The following is a 22,115-nucleotide window of genomic DNA, read 5'->3' on the forward strand; positions in this document are numbered from 1 at the left end:
GTGTGTGTGTGTGTGTGTGTGTGTGTGTGTGTGTGTGTGTGTGTGTGTGTGTGTGTGTGTTTGTGCGTGTGTTTGTGCGTGTGTGCGTACTGATGTCCCAGCTGCTGAGAGGAAAGAGCACAGCTGTGTGCTGAACTTCTTTTGAGTACTGGTGAGCGATTGTGTGTGTTTGTGTGATTTAGCAGTTTTTTTTAAAGTCCTCCAATGTCACCCTTTTTTAGCCTCACGAAGAAAGCCAGACACGGCTTCGCCTCCAAAGAAGGCGGGGCCGGCGATTGGTTTCGACGTCCCAATCAAAGACACAGGAACACAAAATAAAGAAGCGCCATTGCACCACAGATGACAAATCAGATGACAGATAAATGCTAATGAGTGCAGCATGTGGTGTTAATTTAACCTCAAACAAACTAACAAGAGCAAACCAGATAATGTGCATTACTCACTGCACTTGCACAATTAAACAATTAATGAATCATGACTAATGACTAACAACAGAACCAACTCCCATGTTTGTTCACAGGGCAGACGTGGCTTTATAATATGAGAAACTGTATTTATCACCTATATACACACATTTACTGTCAAACTCAACACCTAGCACCTAAAATCTAAAGAAAAGGTGTCCAACATAAAGCCTGGGGGCCATAATCGGCCCTGCAAAGACTGCAATTCAGCCCGTTAGAATGCTTTGGAAAACATGAAGGAGTGCAAGGAGTTTTTGAACTGTTAACTGTATTTTCATAGTTGTTACTAGAGATGGACCGATCCGATATTACGTATCGGTCCGATACTGACCTAAATTACTGGATCGGATATCGGCGAGAAATAAAAAATGTAATCCGATCCATTAAATATCAAAAAAGCACCTCACAAACTCGTCTCATAACCGTAGCACGTCGGAGCAGTGTGGTCACGTGATACAGCGGCTGTGTGTATTTGTAGTCTCGCTACCAAACCAGCATTTCATCTCCGAGGAAGTTATCCCAGAGAGAAGTAAAGCAAGTGTGTAAGTTCCTCTCTGAATGTTTGTAAAGCATTCCCGCCTTAAGCTTAACAACCGATATATGGAGCAAGTGCCTCTCTCTCTCTCCCTCCTGCTGCTACTTCATGAAACTGCTTAATGATCAGCTGATTGGCTTTTCTGTCGCGAGTCCGTGTCTCTTGTTTGTTTTTGGCCCACTTTGCACCAGAAAGAGGAAACCAGCGGCTGAACAACAGCAGCACGTTTAAGCTTGATCAGCTGTTGTTAGAATTTATTTATTATTACTTTCTACTCCAGGATCTTTTTCTACGTAGCTGACGCTGGTAACTGTGCAGGGGCGGATCTAGCAAAGTTTAGCCACGGGGGCCGATAGGGCATTAACAGGGAAAAGGGGGGCACAAAGACATACTTTTCTTTCTTATTCTCATTTAAAATGTCTAGCTTTTAATAAATAATTATCTGACACCCAAAGTTTTAATCTGATGTAAAATATATAGAAGTCCATTACTGTATATAGTAACTGTTAAGTCTAATATACCCTAGTAAGCTATAGTACTTTTTCCTTTGGGAAGGTACCATCTGTGAATTCTGCAATTCTGTTGAAGAAAGATGTTGAATTTATTTAATTATTCTTGAAAAAATAATTAATTTCTGTGCATTTTTTTTTCACACTGCATCAAATTAAAGTTGATTGCATCGATTAAGCATCACAAAGTGGAGGGTGGAGGGTGGTTCCCTATTTTTTTTTTTTTTTTTTGCTGGTAGTTTGCAACCCTATTAGTTAGGTTGCTTAATATTTCTGCTAAGTACTCTTTAAAATACCAGAATAGGAAGGATGGAGTAGGTTTAAGTTTATTAGATTGATCAGTGTTGCTGAACTATGAAATATTTTGGGAGCAGTGTACTTTTTACACACAGGTATAACAGAATAGCTTTAGTGCTGTTGTTTATTTAAACTTGAGTATGAACTTATACAAAATGCAGCAAGATATTAAAAAACAGTTTTATTGATTAAAAAACACACTATATCGGATTCATATCGGTATCGGCAGATATCCAAATTCATGATATCAGTATCGGTATCGGACATAAAAAAGTGGTATCGTGCCATCTCTAGTTGTTACAGCTTTTTCTATTGATAAAGACCTATCACATCGCCATTAATAGCACAACAAATAGCTAAGTAATAGATAAATGACAGAAATGTTCCTTTTTTTCCACAATTTACTTTAGAAATTTCTGTTTTGTAACAATGGGTATATGGGTGAAACAAAAAAGAGCATTATTATGAATACAGGATAGTCTGGGCAATGAGTTACCAGAACTTCTTCTGTCATCTTACACATTTATCATGTAAAAAATTAGATGTTTTGTTGAATTTGCACTTCTTTTTCTTATATTAAGAGTTAAACTTAAATGACCATCATTTATGTCTGGTTTAAATGAAAAGTTTGTTTTCAAATGTCGAATCTCCAGCTAAGCACACATCTATTTCTTTAAAAAATCATGTGAATAACTTGAATATTCAGTGGTCTTAGGCTCAGAAAAATGATTGGAAAGCCTCTGGACTGCCCAGTCCACATCTTGAAGTTTCCTTGTGAACGGCACTGAACACAACACCTGTAGCCTTTCTGTAAATATGCTGAATCAGTGAGTTAAATGTGGTTGACAATACAATAATACAATACCTGATGTTTGAGCCCTGACTGCAAGATAAGATGGCACTAAAACATAGAGTAGCAGCAGCTCAAGCACAGAAAAGTCAGCTAACTGACACAGAACAGCCTGCTACAATCTCTCTGAAATCCCTCACAGTTTACTATGTTTACATTGTTTGCCATTTATGTTTACACTGCCTGTTCATTGCCTGCAATTTTATACAATTCATGCACTATACAAACCCTCAAAAGCTCCCACAATGGAAGTAAAGAGAGCAGCATTTATGGAACGTATAGTATAGATAGTGAATATTGCAACTGTATTATATTAAAGTTCCAGCGAATTACGATGGTTCACAGTAGCATCTGAATTCTAATTTAAAAGCTTTCTTCAGAACAACTTCTGTGGCTGCAATACAGGAAGTGATGTCAGATCCCTTCCTGTGTATGTATGTCAACATCTAAAGTTAACTAACTTTACCTGGTCTATAAATAAATGTGTACACCGCAGACCAGATAAGACTGAAAGCAGCATCACTTCTGATAATGAAACCAAACAAGAGATAACTGCGTCTGCATGCATGCTTCTCAGAAATACTGCATTACTTCCCCTTCAGTGAAAAGCCACCTCACCATCAAAATGGTCACGAACATGCTTCAAATCTACGAACGCCACCATAAGAGAACAAGCAGCATTCCTTTGTGCATTTCTTACTTAGAAATTAGAACGATAGAGAGGAGAGAATAATAGCGCACAGCCTCTATTATTATGCAGGGAGGGCAGGTGACACTGGCAGATGTTAGAAAAATACAGAACAGGCAATGCAAACAATCTAAAGTACACAAAGATTTGTTTCTTTTGTATTTAGAGGTAATTTCAAATTGGTGATATACTCCACAAATTACGTAGAAGAAAGCATTCCTGGAGGAAAATCCTGCGAGGACCACAAATGGAGTTTGAAGGAACACGACGGCCAATTTGGCAGCTGTCGACTAAATGATTAAAACGAGAACAATCATTTTCTTTCTTGTTATAGTGGGTGGGACTACGTCAAGTCACTTTTATAAATGGCGCTCGGCGCTGACACGGTTTTCCACTTAGAGCTCATCTGGGTGTCCGTCTGTGTGGCATGGAAAAAAAAAGACCCCAACATGCTGACATCTGCTTGTAACTGAATCACAGACATTTTCACGTCCCCCCGCCTTGAATCCAGACTCCCTCATCCAGTCAGTCTGTGTCTGTTTCCTGTAACATTTCACATGAATGTCATTTCTCATTCACTAAGAAGCCATCTGTTCGGCTAAAAAAGCCTCCAGGCAGTCAACAAGCGAGAGCGGCACTGATTTGCTAGTGGAGGGTTAGCACTTCCTGAAAAGCAGCCAATATTAAGAAGGAGAGTGAGATCAATATAATAAAAGGAGACACGCACACGCACAAGCACACATGTGTGTTTATGTGTGAAGTGTTGCCCTTGATTAAAAGTTTTTTCTTTTGGAGTGTGGCGTCCTTCTTTTTGCTTTTACACCCCGAGCTACTGAAATAAACAGCTCCGCTCCTCAATCTGTCAGTCAAAGCTGGCTTCAAATGAAAGACGAGACAGGAGGCAATAAAGCATTAGAGACCTCTCCCTCTCGTTCTCACTTTGTCTCCTTTTTTATATTTGTCACTTCTCTTTATCTGCTCTGTCATCATCCACGTTTTTGTCACCCTGCAGCTTCATAGCACCAAAAGACCCCAATTCTTTAAACTCCCTGCACTGCCTACTTCCTCCTGCTCGACTGATACATACACACAGAGAGACCCACACACAGAGCGAAGCAGACATGAGTGTTTGTGACAGAGGCCGAAGGCAAAGTCTGGAGAAATGTCCTTGTGAACTGGGAGACTCATGCACGTGGGTCCACCACCTGCTGTGCACCCTAATGTAGGGAGATGATTCCTAGAGCTACGCCATCTGCCCTTCTCACACACACACCTTCAAACCAATCCATCCAGAAACACACAGCAGAAGAGGCGCAACGAAATACTGTGCAGTTTCTTCTTTTTCATCCCATATTCGTCTTTTATCTTTACGATGGCATCGACATTTTTTTTCAAGGGTTTTATGAATACATTTGGTTTGACGTGTGTCACGGAGGGGGAAAGAGGATGCTGCGCAGGTTAGGGTAAATGCCTCCTCTTTGACGGCAGGAGACTGCAGCGCACAACCTACCGCATCCCACTTCCTGTGTGTCATTGGAAAAGGACACGTTGCAACAAACAACAGGAGGTCAGGATTTTGTGTGTTTAATCTTTCAAATCCATGTGTTGTGCTGTAGAATAAAGTAGATTAGCACACTAAAGGGTTATTAGAATGAGGCCTGTGTTTAACCACTGTACAGCTTCTTCACAGCGTGGGCACATTGCTACATTAATGCATTTTCAAGCAATTTCTTTTTTTTTAGCTCTGTTTTGCCCGTCATGACCTCCTGAGGAACACATCTGGCACTTTAACTAGTGTCTGGTGCTGAGCAGATACTCTGTCAGAACTGCCCGGGCTTCAAATAGCATGAAACTTCTGTGAGACTGAAATAAATGGCAAAGTTACAGGTTGGTTGTAAAACACAAAAAGGACCAAAAGAGTGTAGAATAATCCTGTATTCTCAGTAATAGAGCTACAGTAAAAAAATAAATAAATTTCTGCAAACTTAGATGAATTTGCCAGCAGCAGTAAAAAATTAACAGCTTCTGTCGAGCAAATTTGGTAAAATATAGATTTTACTGTTAGATTTTATTGTTTTCTTTTAGTTAAGTGAAAAGCAGCTAAAGCGTTCTGACATTCTGTTTGATTTGTGTCCGCCCTGTACATCTGCAGCAGCACAGCGGTGCAGAGGTCAGCATCGTTGCCTCACAGCAAGACGGTTTCCAGTTCAAAGCTGTCCTTACTCTCCGTGTACCTGGTGGCCGCAGGTGGAGCTGTCAGACAGATGAAGCTTTGAGTCGTCTAAGACTAGAAAAGAGCTACACAAAGGTGATTTGTTTTCCAAGTGCGCTGGTGAATAATCACTTACTCGGTGTGTTGCAACTAATTTTCCACCTTTTTTTAAAAGAAAAAAAGATCCATGTCTGCACCGTTACATTATATACAAAACTGTTCAAGAATAGTTTAATTAAGGTTCCAAACCACTAAAGTGCAAATAAGTACCCTCTGTCAAGGGCACAAAGGCAGGACTGAGTGAGGCTCACTAAGGTAATTTATGTCTTAACAGTGCACAGGGACCTGCTGATTATATCGTGATAATCATTTTTCTTTCCCCGCCACAAGCGCAGTCACACGCAGAGATCTGATTATTTCTTAGAATAAAGGCCTTTATTCTCCTGTGTGGATAAATACATGTATACAAATATAAAAGTCGCAACCACTAAGGCTCATTTTTAAATGCTGCGATAAGTCGAATGTTACTGAAACCACACAGAAGATGCAGGTTTCATCGAGGAATCGGGAAATGCACGTTAAAAAAAAAGCTTCATATGATGCATCTAGAAAACCTGGTGACCTTAAACATGCTGGCAAAAAAATCACACCCTGACTTAAAAGCGACTGGTGTGAGTATAAATGAATAAGTAGTCCTAATAGCCGTTGTGGCCAGTGCGATCCTCTATGCTGTTGCATGCTGGGGGAGCAGGCTGAGGGTCGCAGATGCCAACAGACTTAATAAACTGATCCGTAAGGCCAGCAATGTTGTGGGGATGGAGCTGGACTCCCTCAAGGTGGTGTCGGAGAGGCGGATGCTGTCCAAGATAAAGACAATGTTGGATAACACCTCCCACCCACTCCATGACATGTTGGTCAGTCACAGGAGCTCGTTCAGTGAGAGACTGAGATTACCGAAAAGCACCACTGAACGACACAGGAAATCATTCCTGCCTGTGGCCATCTCCCTGTACAACGCATCCACTTAACACACTGTTTGCTGCTACAACTACACATGTTTCTTTTCCAACTATTTATTTATGAGTGACTTATGTATGTATGTATGTATGTATATATATGTATATATTGTACTATTCTTAGTTAGCGTATTGTCTGTCTTGTCTTAATGTTGGTTTAAAATGGAGCACTGTAACAAAAAATAATTTCCCCCAGGGATCAATAAAGTATTCTGATTCTGATTCTGATTCTAAAATACAAAATTCTCTCCCCTGCCATGAATCATTCATTCATTATACATTAAACATGACAGAGAGACAGCCAGGGAGGGAGGCCGACACAGAGAGTGTGTGTGTGTGTGTGTGTGTGTGTGTGTGTGTGTGTGTGTGTGTGTGTGTGTGTGTGTGTGTGTGTGTGTGTGTGTGTGTGTGATGGGGGTATCCATTAATAGTTTAATAAACTGGCTTTTGCTCTGGGGGACCAACCTTGACTGCAGGGCATTGTGGGACTGGACCAACCAGGAAGTGATAAATTATACACCTCCCTTGTTCAACTGTCAATCAAAACTGACGGGATGGAGAGAAGAGATGCAGAGAGGCGTACACACACAGGCTCCTGCCCCCACAGTCTCTCAACACACACACTCACGTGGAGTCGGCCCCTGCGGTGAGACAGGACACAGCTGCACGAACAACACAATCCCACACTCTGCAGAAACACACATTTATAGCACTATCATCCACTCAATGCAATTTTCCAATTTTCCAGCTGCTGTTTCCTCTGAATTGTTCTGCAGCAGTCAGGGGCAGACGCACTTCAAAGGTTAAAAAGGACAGACCAGATTTTGGCAGATTGTCCCATTGGGCAGCGCGCGCATCAGCCAGCTCCCCTGCTCCATGCTAGCACTTCAGTGTGCATTATGTTGAATGATAGCAGGCAGCCAGTGTCATCCAAAAGCTGACAACCATCATGTCTGTTACACGCAGCCATAAATCCTAACTGTTTGAGTGATAGAAATAATATGGTTAAGCTCAGTGTTGCCAGGTTTGATGCAGTACAAGCAGGTCAAGCAGGTCGAGCTGATGAGCTTTTCACCAGCGCACACCTAAACAACTGTTTTACAAATCTCTCTGCTTGCTTCTGTCAAAGAAATCACGAGAGAGGAATCCTGAATAGAAATCCATGGTGGGATTTTGTAACTCCGAAGACCCGACCCCCATACAAGGTCATCGTCTACGCTGTAAGAGCTAAATCCATAAACATCAACCCAGTCATGTTGTTGGACTAAAGCACTGTTTTGCATCTCCCTGATGCAAACGTGCAGATTTTGTAAATACAATCTGGATAGTAGATGTTAGGATTGAGACAATAGAATTCCCTTGTTGGGGATTAACCTCAGTCAAAGTGATAAGTGACAGTTCCCCAGTTGCGGCAATTTTAGCTCAGTTCTCCATTGATGCTTTTTATTAATAGAAATATTATTAAGCTTATATTATGCATCTGATGTCCATGTATAACCAACACTGCATTCATGACCGGGCTTCTCTGCACTTTAAATTAATGTGCATACGTGTGCGGGGAACTGGCATCATTGTTAGATGTAGAGAAAACAGGAATCTATTTCTGACTAGAGGTACAAGGTGAATCAGCGAAGAGTGCAAGTGTTATGAATTAACACAACTAATTAATCAACTAATTACCAAAGATCGAAGGCTTCACTATTGAATGCAAATGTTTTTTAATGCTGAAAATGAAAAATAAATTGCTTGTTGCTGTGTTTTACTGTCATTAATTAACTTTTTTCCTGTGTTTAGGCCACACGTTGTGCATTATAGAGGTTAGCGGGTAGCGCTCTCCACTAGCCTCCTCTGCTGACCCGCCTGCGCCAGGGGATCAGTGATGCCACAGCAGGGATGATGGAACAATTGGACTATGAAGCAAATCGCCCAATCCTAGCAGAACTAAAACCTGTGGGGCGAAAAGCTTTTAAAAGCTTCATTTGTGGCACAATGGGTTCTCAAGCAGCTTCTATCAGATTCGGCTGTTGAGCAGTTCCTGTTTTTGGGTAACCACTGAAAATGTAGTTATGAATCTGTTATTCTTCTAGTTGTTACTGTAGCATGAATTCACTTTGCTGATATAAAATAAAGGCTAAATAATTCCACTTTGAAGCATTTCAAATATATTTCACAATAAGAAGCATCTACTTCGATTGTGCATGTGTGTGTGATGTTTGGTTAACCCCTTGTTATTGTTCCTCAGCAGCTCATTGTCCTTGTTTTGACTGATGACAGCAGTCGGCTATTCAGCCGTATCCTGTTTCAAAGAGGCGCGCGTTAAAGTGATGGAGAGGGAGGCGGACAGCTCAACGCGGAGTGCTTCGGAATTTAAAATGAAAACGTAAACGTGTAAAGAGGAAAAGGCCGGCCCGCATCTTCGAGACCCCATGTTCGTTTATGATGATGAAACATCACAGTCGAATTTGTTGGAAATGTGTGACAGAGATCAAAAGGCTTCGAGTCAAAGGCAGACAGACAATCCTCCTCTTGTACTCCTCTGTATTCGCTGTGAATTTCTGCCTTGTATCAGATGTTAAATGGTCGCACAAGGGCACGAAGTCAGCGTGCCCAAAATATCCAGAGAAAGAGCTCATCATTCAGCTCTTATAAGCAGCAGTCACTACCGATTCAGCCCAAAGCTAAAAAGGCTAAAACCTAACAAGTGTGCGACATGTTTTATGTATGGACGCAATTGTTGATTTCACTGAAAAGTTAATTCCACTGAAGTGCTTGCAGCTGCGGTTTGGTACTTTTACACGTGATCAGACAAAATCCAAAGAGACACGCTTACCACGCACATTAGATCAAGTCTTTACCACCTGTAAGAGTAACAATGAGAAACGCCAATCTATTTCATATACATACAAGTTTGAGTCTATATAGTAAAATACACCGATTATTTAACAGATAAACTAATAAAAAGAGTGACAATAGCTCAAACACGCTGCAGAGGTCTTTTTCTAGCCGCCTGTTTTCCTTTGAGTTAGACATGATAGAGACGCAGCAGTGGGCTGCCTGCGCGTCTGTGAATTTCATCAAGTCAAATGTAACAGCTCGTAAGACATTTAACAGCTGCTATATTAAAATAAAAAGACCAATTTTGCCCCCGAAATGAAACAACTAAATGAAAAACGCAGTTCCGATCAGAGCGAAGTGTCGAGGTTTGCGTGACTGAGCTGAATTAATAAAGCGCATACTGAGAAACCCACAAAATCTTGGGGCCTTTAACGGTGACACGGCGTGTGTAACCGTTTTAGGAGCGGCTGCAAACATTTTACTCCTACTTGAGGTCACGCTGATGTGTTCTTTTTTTAAATTGTGTGTGAGTTTATCGACCTGCGTGCTACAGAAAACGAGCCTGCACTCCCCTACCGCAATGATGTAGGTAACTCATTCTGGTGAATATCAACCGAAGCTGTTTAGGCTTATCCTCTTTAGTTACAAATGAGAAAATTAGAAATATAATTGTAATTAAACAGTTAAGGTTTATTGCAATAATCTAACCTGAAGCTATAAATGTTAATAAATAGCAGGGAGACTCACAGGATTCAAGCTCTTCCTTGTTATAGTGTCAGGACTTGTCTACTAAGGATTAATAAACGATTCGCTAAAGATTCCGTCCAGACATGATTTAACAATCCAGTCAAAAAATTGAGCTTAGAAAAACAATTTCAGTTTGTTCCAAACTTTTGACTTTCAAATAAATGAGTCTTTTATGGGATACAGACAAGAATTAAAAGCTTCTGATAAAACCACAGTGTTAGATCTTATATATTGCACCTTTAAACTCAGACTTGGGATAAACACAGATAATATTTCCCTCGCTAATGTGAAAACGTTATTCTTTTATCAATGTGCCTACCTTTTAGTTCATTTAGGTCATGTAGTTCCGTTATCTGGCCTAAGCTCATAAGTGAAGACATCAAAAAATGTGAAATGACCCTGACGCACAGCATCGGCCTCACCTTTCGGGTTCTCACTAAAACTCCCAAGGTCCATGTCAAGCAAAGGAAAGGCTGGGAAACGAGAAATGAGAACATGCAGTATGAAGGAATGACAAGAGCAGAAAATTAGTGAGAGACACGGGGAGAAGGAGGAGTACGGGTGAAGGTGAAGCAGAGGAGGTCCAAGGTGACAGTGACTGATCATCCACTTCATCACTTCATGCTCTGCTCCTCTTCTGCTTCTTTGGGGATTTTTTTTTATTGTTCCACTGTTCCTCTTGGGGTGGGATGCTGTGCGCATTTGTGTGTTTATACTTTGATGATTCTCTCCCCTCCTTCTCCCTGTTTCCAGCCTCCCACTACCTTTTCCCCAGTTTTCCCACTTTCTCTCCCACCCCCACCCTCTCTCTCTCTCTCGCTTCTCTCCCCCTGTCTCTCTCTCTCTGGCTCTGGGTGATAAGCAGTAGCACTACTAATCAGGCTTGCCCTAAATTCACCCATGCCCTGTAGGATTAGCATGTGTGTGTGCGTGCGTGTGTTGGTTTAGAAGTTGCATGCCGGCAGCATTCATCAGCTCTCACACAAGATGTGTGTACATACAGCCCAGTGTATATGTGTATATGTATGTGTATGTGCAAGAAAGAGTGAGAGCCTGTATGAATGAGTCACTGAGTCAACACAACCCTGCTATTTTTATCTTACAGTAAGACTGTACTGCCTCATTACATAACTTAAGAATCTCTTAATATCACTGATCATTTATTACATAAAAATAAAAGGCCTAAAATAAACTGCCTGCCTATGGAAAGGTGAAAGAATGACCCTGATAGGGCTCGTGAAAATAAAAGAAATCCACGACCTCTCAGCCTCCTGACACACCTGTGGTATCAGTTTGAAAATCCTCATTCTTCTTCCTACTCTTCTTGCATTCACAAGATTTTTCGAAAACTTGACCACTGACCTTGACTTTGAGGTCAACATAACTAAGATTCAAACTCATCCGAGACTTTTTAATAGATAGACCTATTTGTATGAATTAGTATGAATTTCAAAATCCTTTCTCGACTGGTTTTCGAGTTATCGCATTTGTAAACTTAAGCATCTATGCCGCCCATCCAGGGGGGAGACACTAATACCCCGTCAGCCTTTTACAGCTGAGGGGTAACAAAAAAGTCTGGTCTTGTATTTAATATCAACCCCCACAATCATTAAATTCAGAAAGAAACGTGGCTGGAAACTTGTGTTACCGCATGACGCAGTAACATCCTTCACACAAAGACAAGCTCACCTGCCTCACTGTGTTTATCTCTGGCCGGCGAACTCAGACTAAACAGTTAGAGACTCTCCAAAGCCAAAACAGAGCAGGAGCAGCCAAAATATCTGTCACACTAGAACAGTTGCTCTGGATCCTTTTTGGCTCGTCAACCCCTTAAACTGAGACAACATGTACTTGTGAAGTCACATAATTACATGCAAATCAGGAGCAGTTCAGAGTTTCCTTCACAAACTGCTTCATCTAAAGAATTTGTAAAGGTCTGCGCGACAGTGCTCGTGTCATGCTGTTTTTCCTCCTTCTGACTTCGAATGCGTTACTTGCTGCGCTCAAATGCAAGACGCTGTATCGCTATCAGCTTAACCTCTTGTGTAATGACTTAGAACAAAAGCAACATTTATATACAGACATCAATTATGTATTTAGTGTCTCATTTGCAGAGGTGGGACCAAGTCATTGTTTTGCAAGTCTCAAGTAAGTCTCAAGTCTTTATCCTCAAGTCTCAAGTCGAGTCTCAAGTAATGTCAGGCAAGTCAGAGTCGAGTCTCAAGTCACTGGTGTAAAAGTCCAAGTAAAGTCACAAGTCTGAAATTTTGAATTTCAAGTCCTTTCGAGTCTTTAAAAAAAAACGAAAAAAAGCATGTTGCAGTTATGCTAAATGTAAATGTTAGACCATGTAATTTTTAAATCTGTGTTTTTCTCAACACATGACAAAATAGTGAACTTAGAAAATATACACAAATTGTGAAATTGCACCTCTTTAAAATGCAGCTCAATTAAACCTAGCTCCAAGAATAATTTTCACCGACAGTTCTGAGATAAGCTGCATGTTATTCTTGGATGCGCTTGTAGGACCGGCTTTAAAATCGCATGACAAAAATATCATACATAAATAAATGATATTTAAAAAAAAATATAATTTAAAAAAAAACTGCATCACCAACGTAGCGTGGAAAACATTTGCTAGTTAGATGAAGTCAGCTATCTCATCGTAGCATATTTATATGCATATTTATAATCATACGGTTCTTGGAGTGAGTGCATACACTCATGAAGTTTAGTAACTTCAGGTCACTGCAACAAGCCCAGATACAGTTTACCGACGGATGGGTGCAGGACCTTGAAATGCACCGTGTAGAACGAAAGACCATCGTAAGTATCATAAGTTTACCAGTCTCACAAATCGTCGTCATAAATACACATTCGTTAACCGTTTATTAATAGGACCTTTGAGCTCAACGGTAGTTAATTAGCAGTGGAAATAATTTCTGGTAGCATCACAGAAATGTAGCAGTGACAATAATATTGTATGCTGTAATCGCACTGGACAATTAGTGATACAAAACAACTGTTTTACCCTGTGAATAAAAGTATATGTTTTTGTCAATGTACCATAATAACAGAAGCGAAACGCAATATTGTGTCAGGACAATTCACTATTTATGCACAATAAATAAAGGAGCATAGCGCGACAATTTCTGTTCAGCGCCAGACTTGCTTGTAACCTATATCACCAATTATGTTAAGAAAAATGACGCATTAACTACAACAGCAGACTGACCTTTGTGGAAATGCTTGGAGCAGACTAACCTGTGAGCTGGAGGGTTCTGGGACGTTATAATTGGTCTTTGAATGGCTGCAATCCAGTCGCGTCTTTGTTACTTCGGAAACATGGCTCGAACAATTTCTCTTCAACGACGTAATCCGATAACAACCGATCTCTTTACCCGTCGGCTTCCCGTGGCTGTCATGCGACCGGCTATTGCAGTTAATAATACAACAGCTTCTTGACATTTTTGTGTTTCTTTTTATCGCTGTGTGACTGGTTTCAATTGAAAGCCTGCGTGCGCTAGTACCGCTTGCCACGAGTTCCCAGAATCCTTTGCGGTTCTACCCGTGAATGACGTCACATTTTCAATCTCTATATAATATGCATGTTAAATTTTATATTTGGGGTAAAATATCAAGTCTTTTCAAGTAAACCGGTTCAAGTCCAATTCAAGTCCCAAGTCATTGGTGTAAAAGTCCAAGTCAAGTCACAAGTCTTAGAACATTATTTCAAGTCAAGTCTAAAGTCATAAAATTAATGACTCGAGTCTGACTCGAGTCCAAGTCATGTGACTCGAGTCCACACCTCTGCTCATTTGCTCAAACCTTCAAAGATGCGTTAAACGGTAAATGCCGCTGCTGCATCAAACTCCTCTTCTCCTGAGAATTTACAGATGGCGGAAAGCGTTTTTTTGTTTCTGATTGAATGAGCACACGGCTTGTGTTATTTGTTCAGTTGAGTAATATTGCTGCTACAGATGATTTCCCATGAGTACAGAGAAAAACAACAACAGTGCTCTGAGAGAAAAGGCAAGAAATCCGTGTTAAAGAGACAGAGAGTGAGAGGGTTACGTGGACACAAGCCAAATACTGTGAGATTAAACAATCGGATCTTTACGTGTCCATGCACACAAACAGAAACCACCTGATGCATTTTGCTGGATTCTAGTATATATTGTGGCAGACAAAGATATACACACATTTATGCACACACACACACAGACACCAGTTGATACAGGCTGATTTGTACGCTTCATCGTGCAAGTTTTCTGCGCATGTGTGTGTCTGTGCTACTGGAAAATCTGTGACCTGCTTGCATTTCTCTTGTAGTTCTTTCTGCTTTAAATCTTAGCTAGCTTTACCCGCCCTGCACACCACCACAACCCCACAGAGACCCCACACATTTCTCATTAAAGCTGCACAAACCACACAGCTGCAGCGAACATCAGCATACGATGGCACACTCACATACACACTCCCAAGTTTCTGAGGCAGCAGCTGGTCAGTGACACACGCGGGTCACCTTTGCAGCCTCAAGCCACATGTCATACTTTGAGTGAGGCTCAACTGGCAGGCCTATAGAAAGTAAAACCACAAGCCCACACATGCACACACTGACCGTATCTACTGAAATGCTTCTAATCTGCTGCTTGCCGCTGGCTGACATGTTTAAAGATGACCCATTTAATGATGAAAGCAACTGCTTTCCACGTGGTGATCTGACGTCTGGAAACTGATACTAATACTCTGAAAAACCCAAACCACTAAAAGAACACCTTGTTTAAAATAGAAAAACTAAGGCTTATGGGTAAATGTGAACCTCACCACAAAGAGTAGGTGAAAATGACTGCTTATTGTAAAATATAGGACAGGGGTTTTTCTTCAAAGACTGCTGAACAATAATGAGCAGTGAGTAAGAGTATGAGTGTTAACTGTGGAGACTGTAGTAAATAATTAACAGGCAGTTTCCTGTCCACTGCTGATAATGGCAATGTTAACGTCAGCTACATACACTCTCTGTGTGTTTTATAGCAAATTTCCTCTCCCATATGCTCGGGTGACATGTGATTCTCCCATTTTCACTTCCTGGTTTGTAAAAAGATGACAGATTGATCAAAAATGGACAATAGCATGAAAAAAAGAGGGGAAAGGGCAGTATGGCCTTTCATTTTTATGGTCTGAAAACAGCTTTTAGCAGCAAGCCAGCAGCATGTCCATTAGTGGAACAGATAGTAATAGAGACTAAGAGGGAAGGGAGACAGAGGTAATCAATAATAGATAGATCAGTTAGTTGCTTGTTGGCCTGGTTGGCTGAGAGGACAGAAGTTTAGGACTCAGCTTTTCAGTCTCTCATCACAACTAGTATCCATCATTATTCGCACTGCAGCCACTCTCCCAGCTTCTTTTTCTTCCATATCTTCAATAATGACGTCATCATTGTTCAAGGACAGTCCAGTGATCAAATTTAGGAAAATCTAGTGTCAGACATTCATATGTACAGAGGCAGCAGGCACTCATCCACTATGTTAACTATGTTGCATTGTCATATTTCAACAGTAATCCACAACGGACGAATCAAACACTGGTTCTATGAAGGGGATTTTGTGTTTTTCGCCGCTAGCTTAGGTTCTCATTGAGGAAAGAGAAAGGTCTGATTGCATCAAACTGATTGCAGTCTGCAACATATCTGGTAGGAGTCACAAAATTCTACATGCTGCTCCTCTATCACATTTTGTCTCAGAAAGAGTTAAAAAAAAATTAAAGTCAGGCAAAACACTGGGGGTTAGGAGTTATCAGGAGCGACCGGGAAGAGCGGTTTCTACCATAACAGCAATGATAATGACAAAGGCTAATTATAAAGAGACTTGTGACTGCTGAGCCTAGCAGTTTAACACACAGGGAGAGCCATGAAAAGCAGGCATGGAGTGATTAAATGGCAGTAAAAACACAGACAAACACACCAGTCGTCCTCATTAACATTAGTGGAAACCAGAAAAGGTAAAAAAAAAAAAAAAAAAAACTTCCACTGAGCCATTTGCGAAAGCCACTGCAACACATACACACCCACAGGTGACCCCACATCCTAGATACCACAGCCTAACCCTTTAATCACACCAACATCTGTTTCCATGAACATTTGCATCACATGAAACCAACTTTATAAACCCAGCATGAACCATCTTTTCCAGACAAATATTTTTTTAGGTGGCAGCTTTGCGGTTATGAGAAATATGAAAAGGTTAGAGTGCTGATACTTCTTCTTCTCTCTAATGTGAGAAGCCAAATAAAATGAAGCAAAGTCCAATTTTCTTTTAATGTAAACTAAATGTTTTTTTAAATCTTTCAGTTTTTTTGTTTGTTTTATTCTTTTAAGTCAAATCCATATATTATATGCACCAGCAAGGAGCCTGCACCCTCTAGTTTGAGGATCAGTTTGAGGGTTGAATGAAGTGGATTATTACGGTGGCCCTGAGAGGTCAATTTAAGAAAACACCAGCAAAATGTTGCAAAAGCACACAAAACACAGCAGAAGTTGAATAAAACACAATGAAAACTAAAAATGTAGCAAAGGTTCACAAAAAACGACCTCGCAAAACACAACGGAAGTGTTTTTGGGGGGACAATAACGTGACGGGTCATTGCAAAAGCAACAGCAAACGTGCATGTACAGTATTATAGGAATCATGTGACTGAAAGACACATCACCTGCATCTGTTTCTCCCTGACAAAGATGAACCACGTGTCACTTCTGCAGCTGTTCCTTCACTGTCTGCCCAAAAACCTACTTTGTTAAGCTACTGCGATATATAATTAAAGTAACCCTTTCTTTAAAACCTAAAAGATTGAGAATGACATACATTGACCCGACGTTGCCTCCAAAGCATCCATTTTGTTCATGATGTCTGGGTTCGGTCTATTCTTGGCACAGAACAAAGTGGACAGTGTGTCGAACTGAGTTTGGCCCCTGACACAGACCACGGATCAAAGCGACCGACATTTAACCACTAAGAAGTGACTAACCCTGAGGCTACGAGAGTGTTTGTTAGGGACATTGTGTCAATGCCAAAATGCATAAAGCACTCAGTGCATTAAAGGTTCATGATCTGTGTTTTAGCTTGAATAAAATGCAAACTCAATAACCCTCAAAGGTCTATCGTGAAATATTTTCTAACCGCCGCCATCAATCTTTCTCTCATTTCCTCTCTTTGTCCGACCTTGGCCTTTCTCCAGGTACAGTAGTTAGTGCTCTTCATAGATCTGAGACTTTGCTGGCGCTCCCAGAGCAGCTCATCCTGAGGAGGATGCTCTCAGCAGCTCCCTCACCTCGCTTCTCCACTCCTCTCCTTTTCAGTTTAAAGAACAATGGACACATTGTTGCCAAGACACAAGTGACTCTCTATGCCTCTCTGTCTCTCATTACCCAAATTGTCTCTTTCTCAACTATAAAGCCCGAGCTTTAACTTCACTCACTGAATAAACCACACGCGTTAAAACATACAAGCACACACACCTCACCATGTGGCTGTCAGTGTATTTGTATTCAAGGTTCCACTCTGGCAGTTCTCACCAGACAGTGACATAAACATGACACCCTTTGTGACCTATGACCCCTTGCTCTTTACTGTCTGATTCTCTCACATATTTTTAGCAGCACAACTGATAACACTTGAGATTCAGTATCGGTAGTATGTGAGTGTGTGTGCAGTGATAGGGGGGTTAACAGCCTTGGAACTGCACAGAAACCAGTCTCACACAACAAAAACATACAGAGATTCCCAAAACAGAGAGGGAGAATTAAATGTTTCCTGCTGGAAATACAGATTCCTGCTTCCCTGCCTTCTTCTTTCGCTCCCTATTTCCCTTCAACCCATCCTTCCCTCCGTACTTGGCTGCATTGTCAAGGTCAGCTGGATCCCAGTTTGTTTTGATGCTCCTTCAAAATTGCATTTGCTAGCAGTTCACTGCCTCGCTCCATCGCAGCTTGTGTGTGAGCAGTTTTAGAAGCTATTTAGCATACCACCGAATCACAGCAGGTACTCCACAAGGGGGAGAAAAACAGAAAGCGAGAGGGAAACGAGGGGAAGAGACACAGGGGAATGTGAATAAATAAAGGTACTAAGTAGAGGGAACTAGAAAGGGGGCAGCGAGAGAAGAGAGTGGAAGAGAGGGAGAAAATGTAAGCAATTGGGAGATAAAGTGGGCATGATGAGCAAATACAAACAAGCCACCTGTAAATACCTTCGATTGCTCCTATATAAATTTTGGTAGCAACCCAATAAAAGTCATACAATAAACAGGCAGTCAATCACAAATGTGGTTCTGACGCATCAGAGTGTGGTTGTGGGGTGGAGCTTCACCCCACAGGCTCATGACTCTCTGAAAAGTATTCCTGAAAAAGTTTCTGGGGTGCAGATTACCGTGCTGAGGCCACTGCTCGACCCCACGGGTTATGTGCTTATTCAGCAACAATGTTTAGGTATATAGCACATTGCACTTTAAGAAGACAATAAATGAGACACGGAGGAAAAACACCCAAATCCTTCCATTTGTGATACTCACCTTGTTACTTTATACTAAAACAGAGAACGTCACGAGTTTCCTGCCATCTCCACTGGTTTCTTGGCAAGTTCCCAATGATGGATAGTCTCAACAATCCCACTGCATCAAGATATAGCCCCAGTAGTTTGGCACATAACCCACCACAAACAGCAAATTGCTGTTTTTACATTTTTGATCAAACCGCCTACACATGACGTGACATTATTTACAGTACACAAAGCTACTGGCTGGCTTCAGCTACGCGTTTACCCTCACGGAGATTAGAATAGTCCACCTTCTCATCACCAACTCCAGGCAGGAGAACGACCCCGAACGTAAACAACTCCTTAAGCGTTTCTTTCCCGTGTGTGCTCCCGTTACATGTGGGAAATTGAAAATAATCAATGTTCATTTAAAAAGCGTTGCAGGCTTTACGGTAAACAATCATTAGAAAATGCTGCATGTAATGTCTGTAAAGCTTTGAGTGCCACAACTGTCGCTGATCACAGTTATCCAGGAAAAGTCACTATTCAGTGAAGTTCAGCATGTTTCCGTCCTAATTACTGCGATCCACAGAAACCATCACTTAAACTGACAAAGAAAACGTCTACATTTAAAGTTGAATATCATACTTCCTCAAACAGTGATCAAAGACCTGAACTAAAGGCATGATTTTGTTTTTCATTTCCACTGCTTGATGAGTATAGCTGATCGCATTTTGATCACTGCGTTTTCTGCTGATGTTACTGTGCACCCACTAAACACTTTACTCTTTCCCACTTAGTTCTGGATGATAACATGATTTGAATATCAATAAAAACTTGGATTTTGTGTATTTGTGTTGTGTTGCTTTGCAGACACATCTTTTTTTTCTTTCTTTGTTTGTCATATTATCTTGTGAAGTTGAGAGAAATAAGAAAGCGCATATAGAGAGAGATGGAAGCTGCAGGAGGAAAGACACAACACATGGTGTGAGGAAACTAAAGCAGATGTATTTCCTGAGTACTACTTGTACCGCCAGTGCTGCTGTCTAAGGTAATATATAGCAGTAAAGGTCACTGGGTTAAGTGTTCTTGTGAAATGGATGTTGAGGTCCTCTGCGTGTCTGCAGAGCAGATATCGCTCGCTCTGCTGTAGGAAACTCTCTGAAAGAGCAGATGATGCGGCAAACATTGCATCTCTGCTGCTGCTATCGGGATTTTCTGGAAGATTTATCTATCTGGGAAAGACAAAAACGACACCAACAACAAACAATCTAAACTGCCTTTAGTTATCTGGGGAAATAATTACCACAGCTACCACCCAGATGATGGATGTCACAGGTGACAGCTATAATATGCCTGGTGACGAACTGTAAACGAACCATTGTAAGTTGTGTCGTGTAGCTCGGGTGAAAAATGTGTTGCTAGATAAAATTGTCATCGTTTCCAGGAATTTAATCAGCGTGTTTAATTTTCAATGTAGTTTTATGATCGCCGAGGTTATTAAAACTTAGATGCCTGTGATATAATCCCTCGGCTAAAGTACAAACATAAATTAAAAACTCATCCCGCATGGGTCAGAGACAAAGGCAAGACAAACACGGCTTTAAGTGTGTGAGGGAATCAAATATTGCATGGGAATGAAGGCTGCACTGTGAATTCCCTGCCCCCAAATCATTGTCTACCCCGGATCTGTTATTGACTTGAATAACTTAAGAGCCACTCCTCATAGACACACAATCATGCATAAATAAAGCATGAGTTTAAAGAGATCAAGGCATGTGATTTTTTATTATTTTTAAGTGAACAAAAGATCAGTACAACCTCAAATATCTATCTATGCAGAAGACTTTACAATATTCAGTGACTGTCTGCCACGATCTGCATCGGCATAGCAACATGAAGAGGCCTGCCGTGCTTCAGATCATCTATCTGCATCTGATGCTGTCTGATAACTGTCAGGTTATATTCACTGATAAATTCGTCCGTCACAAAGTGCAATAAATTTTAAGCAGATTTTCTTCAGATACACGCTGCTCCTGTTGCACCACGAAGGAATTGCTAAGTTCATTTCAAGCATGCCGATCACATAAATGCCGATAATGTTTCGATATTTCTAGAAAGTCGAGTATATTAAGACATTTCCTGTTTACGGCATCGATATGAAAACGAGAGCAGCTGGAGTTCTTGTGCTGTAGTTGGAGCGTAACTGACCACACCTGAATTTGATATGACAAAAACACTCGGCGACACCTAACCTATCAGCTTCCTGGCTTCTGGGGGCACTTTAATGAAATTAGGTCACATCAATAAAAAGCTACAGACAAAAATATTGGATCTATAAGGGCACGAGTGAGTGCGTGTGTGTGCGAGAGAAAAACTTTATACATATCGGTAGTTTGTTTGTTGTATGTACGTGCATCAGATAAACCTCTATTTCTAGATATCGTGTCACACAAACCACACAGTCACCGCTCTCTCCGTGAGCAGGCTGACGTGCAGGCCTGTCACATTGGCGGAAAACTAAACAACCTTCTCAAAAACAAATATTTAACTGTTTGTGGCTGACATCGCAATTGCTTTTTTTCAATAAACACATAATTTTCATGCTTTTTTATGCTTTTAAGAGCAACAAATCATACTTTTGATGGGGAGAGGACTCATCAGCCAGCAAGGAATTGGGCAGCTTCTCACATGCTGCCAGTGTTCACCCATTTTCTCAGCTTGTCTCAGTTTTTTGCATGAATCTAACTGCACAGTGAATAAAAATAGGAAGTCTAACACAAGGCCTAAATAAAAACTTCAAATAATAGCCCGACATAGGACTCCAAAGTCCAAAGCACAGTGATTTGACATGTGCAATCAGCACTTGTTCACACGTTCAGTACCTTGTCTGTGTGTGAGTGTGTGTGTGTGTTTTCTGGTTCAAGAAGATGGTTTGACACAGTAATGAAAATGGGACTCATTATCGTGCCAGTAATCTTAGACGAATGAGAAACCAGCTTACCCTTATACCGTATATAACACACACATGCACAAACTCACACACAGAAGCTGTGCTAAATAAATGATACCTATTACATCCGCATGACTGAAGCTCCTGTGCTGATTCACTGCAGTGTCTATGACTACACATATATAAACACAAGCAGGCTGTGTAACACGGGTTAAAACGCACACATTCTGCGTGCACCCATCGCTGACTTCCAACGAAGCATTAAACACAAAGTTTTGTGTTTTTCTGAGTTCAGGTCTCCGTGTTAGTGGCAGTTAGAGTATTTAAACAAAGGGGCGGTGGAGCGGGGCAGAAATCATGGAAGATTGTTTATTTAAAACTTTTGAAATGAAGCAGGACGAGGGGTGAGATGCAGTTCAGCCGGCTCAAGCGTGGCTGCGGGGCGTTCAGGGTCTGATTCCTGTGTGCGGATGAATGCTTTTAG

General features: G+C 41.1%; 1 protein-coding gene across 1 annotated transcript in view; it reads right to left on the reverse strand.

Moving 5' to 3' along the window:
- Positions 1-22,115, reverse strand: part of sema4f (sema domain, immunoglobulin domain (Ig), transmembrane domain (TM) and short cytoplasmic domain, (semaphorin) 4F) — a 58,924-nt gene that overhangs the window by 11,165 nt on the left and 25,644 nt on the right. The gene's annotated exons all lie outside the window — the stretch shown is intronic.

The sequence above is a fragment of the Rhamphochromis sp. 'chilingali' genome (genome assembly GCF_963969265.1).
Source record: "Rhamphochromis sp. 'chilingali' genome assembly, chromosome: 1".
Taxonomy (NCBI): Eukaryota; Metazoa; Chordata; class Actinopteri; order Cichliformes; family Cichlidae; genus Rhamphochromis; species Rhamphochromis sp. 'chilingali'.